Below are 7821 nucleotides of genomic sequence, written 5' to 3' on the forward strand. Positions count from 1 at the left end.
TGGGTTAGGGTGTATATTCTTGCGTTGCCTGTCTCATGCACCTCAGGATGTGGACGAGGGTTTCGACGTTGGGATATTCTTCGACCATAACAAAACATCCAATAAGCTGTAGTCCCCCATGCGGACTCAGTCCAATCCTCCCTCGGACTCGGGCAACCTTCCCCGCGTCAACTAATTCAGCCTACCTGATTACAATTTCTCGCGACACAACTGTTTCGGGATTTTGATGGAGGGATTGGATGCAAGTAATGGTGTCGTTGCCATCGTAGAGACGGAGGGTCAGAGTCTCGTTGGTCCGCTGCACACTTACCACTCTCCCCACAATCTCACTCAGTGTCATCGGCCTACCTCTTCGGTTGGTGAACGACGAAGGAGAGTTTGGTTTTGTGTGTATGGAAAGGGATAGGAAATCACATGCCCGACTTGGCCAAAATACGGCTACATTTCGATTGCTGTTGGCTATGTTTATAGAAGACGAAGAATAAGAAGAAGAAGAAGAAGAAAAATAATAAGTCGAAGAGAAGAAATGAGAGACCGACTAGGGTGAAGAAGAAGAAGAAGAAGAAGCACCTCTCTCCCGCACCTATTATTTTATTATTCAACCTATTATTTTATTATTATCTCCCGCACCTCTGCCCCTCTCCCTCTACGGAGGAGAGAGAATTTAGGTCGGAATTAGAGAGAGATGGGGACCGACCTTATTATTATTAAATTATTAAATCATATAACAATTTATCTTTATTTAATTATTATTATTATTTTTAATATGAACTTTTATTATTATTATTTTATTATTTTATCTGTCGCTCCTTTTCTCTCTCTCCGGGGAGAGAGAGTATGAGCGGGAAATGGAGGGAGAGAGTGTGATTGGGAGAGAAATTGGGTGAGCAGGAAATATTAAATGACACCATCATTGGAAGAGAGGTTGGGTGAGTGGGAAAATAATGCGGCCAATGATTGGGAGAGATAGAGTGTGCCTTGAAGTTAGGATAATTAAATGAGGCAATGATTGGGAGAGATAATGCTTAGGTGGGAAATCATTATTACCAACTCTATCTCTCCGCCCCCTCCCTCTCACTCTGACCCCATAATTTTTTATAACCTATTATTATTTATGTAATTAAATTTCCCTTATTATGTAAAATACCAAAAAATGGCGAATAATGATAAGGGAATTTTTTCAGAATTTTAAGAAATTTTTCTGAATTTTTTCGGAGCTCGTATGGACGAGTTTACGGGGATAAAAATGGGGTCCGGGGAAAGCCTGTTTAGGCTACCCAATTTAAGCGAGGAAAAGTTAATTTTCTTTTCCTTTCTTATTCTCTTTTTCTTTTATTTTTATTTCCTCCTCGCCAAGCCGTCCCCGCGCCTTCTCCCCCTCGCGGCCGATCTGCCCTAATCGCAAGTAGGCGGTTTCCTTCTCCCTCGCGTGCATAAAGTCGAGACCAAGAGAAGTCGACATTTCTCTTCTCCCTCTCCTCAGCCGAGCGATTCTTTGCCCTAGGTGCCAACGCCGTCGACGCCCTCTCTGATCTCCTCACGCGCGCCACCGCCGTTCCGACGCCAGCTGATCGCCGGCCACCTCCTTTGTGCTCGTTCCCTAGATAGCCACCGGCGCCCGTCGCCCCTTGCTGTGGAGATCTCAGTGGCGTCGCCGACCTCCCATGTGCCCTAGCGCTACTGCTTCTCTCTGCGCTAGCAACGACAGCAGGTCGCAACCCACAGTGCGCCCTCCGACCATCGCCAGCCATCTATTTTCTCTTCCCTTACTGTGTTGTGCCCTAGATTTTGGGTTCACAGTCGCCGCCGCACCTCTGCATCCTCACTGTCGTCGGCCACCAGTTTTTGCCGAGCCTCCCACTTTAACCTTGCGCCCTCACCAGCTTTTGATTTACTTGCTGCCATCATCGAAGGAAAGGAAGTAGGTAAAGGCTCTTGTTCACTTCTAACAGAGATGTGGATTTAGGTAAATTAGTGCTAGAATCCCTAACTAGATGGATTTGGGATTGGTATGTGCTAACTGTTCTAGTCTCCAGCAGCAGCTAATCCTTTCCGGAGCAAACTTCCTTGGTTGTGGATTAACAGGAGCGGCTAAGGAGTAAGGTAAGGGGTAGAGCATTTGATATATGCTATAGGTCATGATTTTGATTCGATTATTTTAGATAGATGATCATGTGTAGATTAATTCTTGTGGGAAGAATGATGGTAATATGATTAGGGTTTTGCCCTAATTTAGGATTAGAGATTTTATTTAGCTATTTAGAAGAATTGTAGCTAAATAAAATATATTTCTATTCGTGGCACAGGACTTTGACGCGAGACGAGTATCTCGACGTCGTATTTGGACCAGATTGGAATTTTCGATTGGAGGTGGGTACTTTGACTTTATGTCATTTGATATGCATAGTAATGTTTTTAACAAATAGCAATGATTGTGTTTCTTATCTGCTTCGGTTGGTCACTACCTGATCTGTTACATGCTTGTTTGTGTTGTTTACTTGTTATACACTTCATGTTAGTACCTACCTGATTATACATGCTTATAGGGATAGTAATACATCCATGTTATTGTTATGTTCAGGACCTAGGGTTTTTGATACATTATCTGATCTATGTATCTTAGATCTTCATATTGATCCATTGATGCTAGGGTACACATTTTATATTTGTGGATAGGTTCAGGATTTTTGCCATGCTTAGTGTCATGCATCATCTCGCATGATTGCATGCTGTGCGATAGTCTGCTCCATTATTGTAGAGCACATCGCCAGTTACATGGATCTGCACACATCACCACTCATGGGTTAGTGGTATACCAGGCAGGTGTGTGGCAGTTCTGCTGTTTGGTTCCGTTGGTCCGGTGACTCAGCGAGGTAGCCGACAGACAGTTCTGCTTTGTTAAGCTCCGCTGGTTTAGTGTAGCAGCGTGGTAACCGGCAGACGGTTGGACTTTGTTTGGCTCCGTTGGTCCGCTCATGGGTAGTGCGACGCAGCGTGGTACCCGGCAGAGATTCCTCCTCATCATTGTGTATTGGGAGATAAGAGCATTGAGCTCCCCCATTTATGATTTGGAGTAGGAGGATAGGTGTACTCTGACAACATCCCGTCCACTCGGTCACTCATCAGGAGCAGTGATGGCAGAGTGCACGGTTGTCACAACCCTACCCACTCGGTCTCACCATTGTGTGTGAGATGGCTGACTGGTGTCAGGGGTGACCATGTCATTAACATCATATGCATTTATGCATTTTCTGATTGTATTTACTGCACTTATATATTGCATTTGGATGGATGCATATGTTTGACATGCATACAGGATTTTGATACCTCTCGGTCTGACGACCCTGTTATACTTATACCTTGGTCCTGGTTAGTACAGTTTTCTCCTGCTAGTTTTAGTTGTATTTTTCCTTCTTGTATCAGGAGACTGTACGCATGATTAGTGTTGGTTGTTATTTTCTTTATTATGCATATCAGTTGTTACTCGCTGAGTGTTGGACTCACACCCTCCTCCGTTGCTATTTTCAGGTTGATGCTGTCCGGAGAGTTCCAGTCGCTAGTCCCCTGCAGTCCATGAGGACGTTTTTTGGTCTTTTGGTTTTTCTTTATTAGACTATATTTAGACTTGTTCTGTTTTGATACTTTGGATCTTATATGGACTTTTACTTGTCGATGGATTTTTATTCGATATGATCTTCACACGCCTGCCTGGATGGTAGAAGAGGTAAGTTGACTTTATTTGCGTCGTTGAGTTTTTGTGCTTTATGAGTGTAGTTGAATAGGATATCGATTTTGTGCTTTATGAGTGTAGTTGAGTAGGATGATTTGAGATGTTTACTTATCATTTGTTTTAGTTCACTATTTAATTACGTGGATGGTGTGATTGCTTGCTTATTTATTTGTTGTTATATACATATGTTCCGGCCGTGTTGGTCATGTATGACTATGGATGTAGAAAAATTTCAGATTGTCACCTGTACAGAGGAGATGCTGCCGAAATTTCTTCATACAGGGACTCCCCCGGGGCGTGAAAATTTACCGCTCACTTGGCTACCAGGATTCATAAACTCTAGTATTTAACCTGGAGATCTAGAGTTCGAATCCTGGGGAAGGCAAATATCCACTGGCCAGGGGTGGGAAGTCCTTATGAGTAACGACACGGCTGAAGGGTCGTCGGTGCCCCTCGTGTTAGGATGTATACTAAAAGTCTAACTTTTGGTATAAACATTTATCTAGAAATAATAATCATATTGGTCAAATGTCTATATTTATGATAAATGTAGTTGTTCAATTAATTTATATTGTAGATAACATGGTGTGTGGTGTCACACACAGAGGATCATGTTATTGTTAGAGTGTATACTAAAAGCCTAGCTTTTGGTATAAACATTTATCTAGAAATAAGAATCACATTGGTCAAATGTCTACATTTATGATAAATGTAGTTGTTCAATTAATTTATATTGTAGATAACATGGTGTGTGGTGTCATACATAGAGGATCATGTTATCAGTATCTTATAAATTATAAACAGTAGCTCACGACCATAATGGAAAGGAACAAACCATTGGAAGGTCGTAGTGTAATTAGGTATCAGTTGAACTTGACTGTATAATTACACTAGTACACTCAGAGTGTATTGAGTAGGACCATTTGAGGTCGTTTCTTTTATACTGACTTTATAAAGAAACAAAGACCTCGGTTATTATGGAAGTGTGTGCTCTTAATCCTAATATAATAACAAACACATATATTTGATATTTATTTTTTTAATTTATCAATGGGTGAGATTTAGTTCGATAAATCAATAAGCCCGATAAGTTGGGAAATGATATCACTTATAGTGTGTGTTGTTGATTATAAAAGGAAACTGTGTCCTAGAGATACTAGGTTGATAATGTCCTCAAGAGGAGCTCATAAGGATTGTCATGTTAAACCTGGGTGGACTTAGTCCGACATGATAATAAGGTTGAGTGGTACTACTCTTGGACTAAGATATTAATTAAATGAGTTGTCAGTAACTCACTTAATTAGTGGACATTCGATATCTTAAACACAGGGAGACTAATACACTCATAATAAGAAGGAGCCCAAAAAAATGTAATTTGGGATTGGTGGTGTAGTTCAATAATAATTCTCTAGTGGAATGAATTATTATTGATAAAATTAAGTTGTGTGTTCCGGGCGAACACGGGATGCTTAATTTTATCGGGAGACCAAAACCAATCCTCCTCTCGGTCCCTATCGTAGCCTCTTATTTATAGAGTACTATACCCACCTTCATACCCATGAGAAAGGGGCCGGCCAAGCTAGCTTGTGGTTCAAGCTAGGGTCGGCCAAGCCTTGGTTCATGGGTGGCCGACCCTAGCTTAAACCCAAGCTTAGGTGGCCGGCCCCCATTAAATTAAAAATAATTTTAATTTTTATTATGTGGAAGATATAATTTATTACAAAGAATTAAAATTAAAATATCTCTCTTTAAAAAGATCTACAAAAAGATTAAAAGAAAGAGATTAGATCTCTTTCCTTATTTGTAGATTGGAAAGATATTTTATTTTTTCTCTCTGAAAAATTATTCACATGTTGAAAATTAAAATTATAGAAATTTCTTTTTATCAACCATGAAGGGATTTTAAAAGGAAATTTTATTTTTTAAAATTTCCAAAGACAAAAAAGGAAGTTTTAATTGTTGATTAAAATTATCCTATTTGCTCTACATGAGGTGGCCGGCCACATACAATTAATTAGGAAAATTTATTTAATTTTTCCTTAATTAATTGTTGTCAAGGAAAGTTAAGGAAATTTTATTATAAATAAATTTCCTTATTTGCCAAGGCCAAGGATTATAAAAGAGAGGGTAGAGGTGCCTTCATGGCGAAGAACTCTATTATTTTTCCTCTCTCTTTTTCTTCCTTGGTGTGGCCGGCCATCCTCTCCTCCTTTCTTCTCTTTGATGGCCGAACCTCATCCTTCTTGGGGAGACTCATATGGTGGCCGGATCAAGTTTAGAGAAGAAGAAGAAGAAGGAGAGAAAGAAAGCTTTGTTTCTAGCATCCCTTGGAGCATGGTGGTGGTGGCCGAACCTCTTCATCCTAGGAGAAGTTTTGATGGCCGAAACTTGTAAGGAAGAAGAAGGTGCTAGGTGGTTCTCATCTCGGAAGATCGTTGCCCACATAACGTCCGAGGTTAGAAGAGGAATACGGTAGAAGATCAAGAGGTTTTTCTACAAGGTATAACTAGTAATTTTTCTTTCCGCATCATACTAGTTATTTATGGAAATAATACCAAATACAAGAGGCTTACGATTCTAGAATTTCGAATATGTTTTTCGATGTTGTGTTCTTTTGTTTTTTCTTTTCCTTGTGATTTGATTGTTCTTTTCGGTTAACCTAAAGTTATTTTAGGAAATTAAATATTAGCTTTTTATAAAAGGTTTTGTCTAGTCGGTGGTGGTTGCTCCCATATCCAAGAAGGCCGTGTGCCTCGCCACGTCAGTACTGGGAACCAATTATGAAAATTAATATTTAATGGAATTAATAACTTAAGGTGATTTGGGTCGAACGTGTTAAGTTCCGCAGGAGATCCAAGTCAAAACCTAAAAGAACAAATAGATTAAGTTTTGGATCAAACGTGTTAAGTTCTGCAGGCGGTCCAAAATTTAATTTAAAAGAACACAGGGTAGCTAGGAAAAGGTTCAGACCTTTGTACAAAATTTTTGTACAGTGGAACCTTTAGGTTTTCCGAGTAGCAACCAACAATTGGTATCAGAGCTAGGGTTTTGCCTCTATGTATTTGGTATTAGTTTAATTATGCATATGTCATACATAATTTAGGCAGGTTAATAGTAGGATGTGCTAACTTTGTGGATGCAGGATCCAACTATTATGGCTTTTAGTTATTATGTGTGTGATTGGACCCTTGGATATGTCAAGGGCATTTATATGTGTGTGCATGATTGTATTATAAAATACAGCAGGAGCTGTATTTAGTTTTATTAGGATTTTATTTTTGATCTAGATACATGTACATTCCTTTTATGGAATATAGGATCAAAAATGTAAAATTCTATTTATGTCGCGGATCGAATCTTGCAAAGCGTGGAACCTTCTAAGGACCAGAGGCGCAGCGGAACTAGGAGCAAGATGGATGCGACAACTAGTCCTGGTGGCGGTGGCCAAATATGGCAGCAGCTTGGGATGACAAGACACGGAGGACAACTAGAGATAAAAGCCATAATAGTTGAAAATTAGATTTTCTATTTATTGCTTTTATATTGTGCTGTGTGTGCATGTTGGTTTACATATTTAGTAGGCTAGCATAGTTAAAATTCCTCATTTATAAATAACTAAGTGGGAGAGGGATTTTTAAGTAAATCCCATGGTCTCCATTACTGGTTTGTAAGTGATGCAAACAAGCTTGCACGTTGGCTCTGAGTGCCTTCCTGTGGACGGCATGATCATGATCACTACCAGACTTCCATTTTGTGATGACGGAATTTAAAGGCGTGTGATCTTCCCCAACGGAAGGGGCATAATCTTATTAATGGACTTAGTGTCAAGTAATGGTATACACTTAGACACATTTAATAGTATCCTCCCCAACGGAGTCACTACTATCACTTGTGTGACCAAAGGGAAACCAACTATTGATTTGTCATAAAACTAGATTGGCAATATAATAAAATTAATAAACCCCTCTTACAAATGTTTGAATTTGTATACGTCCACACTAACGTGGCATACAAGATTCATGATGTTTGAGGTAATTTTATTTGTCAAAAGGTTATATTGACAAGATAGTCAATGGGTAAAACCCTCCTCT

This window comes from Zingiber officinale, chromosome 11A (assembly GCF_018446385.1).
Source record: "Zingiber officinale cultivar Zhangliang chromosome 11A, Zo_v1.1, whole genome shotgun sequence".
In the NCBI taxonomy this organism is placed as follows: domain Eukaryota; kingdom Viridiplantae; phylum Streptophyta; class Magnoliopsida; order Zingiberales; family Zingiberaceae; genus Zingiber; species Zingiber officinale.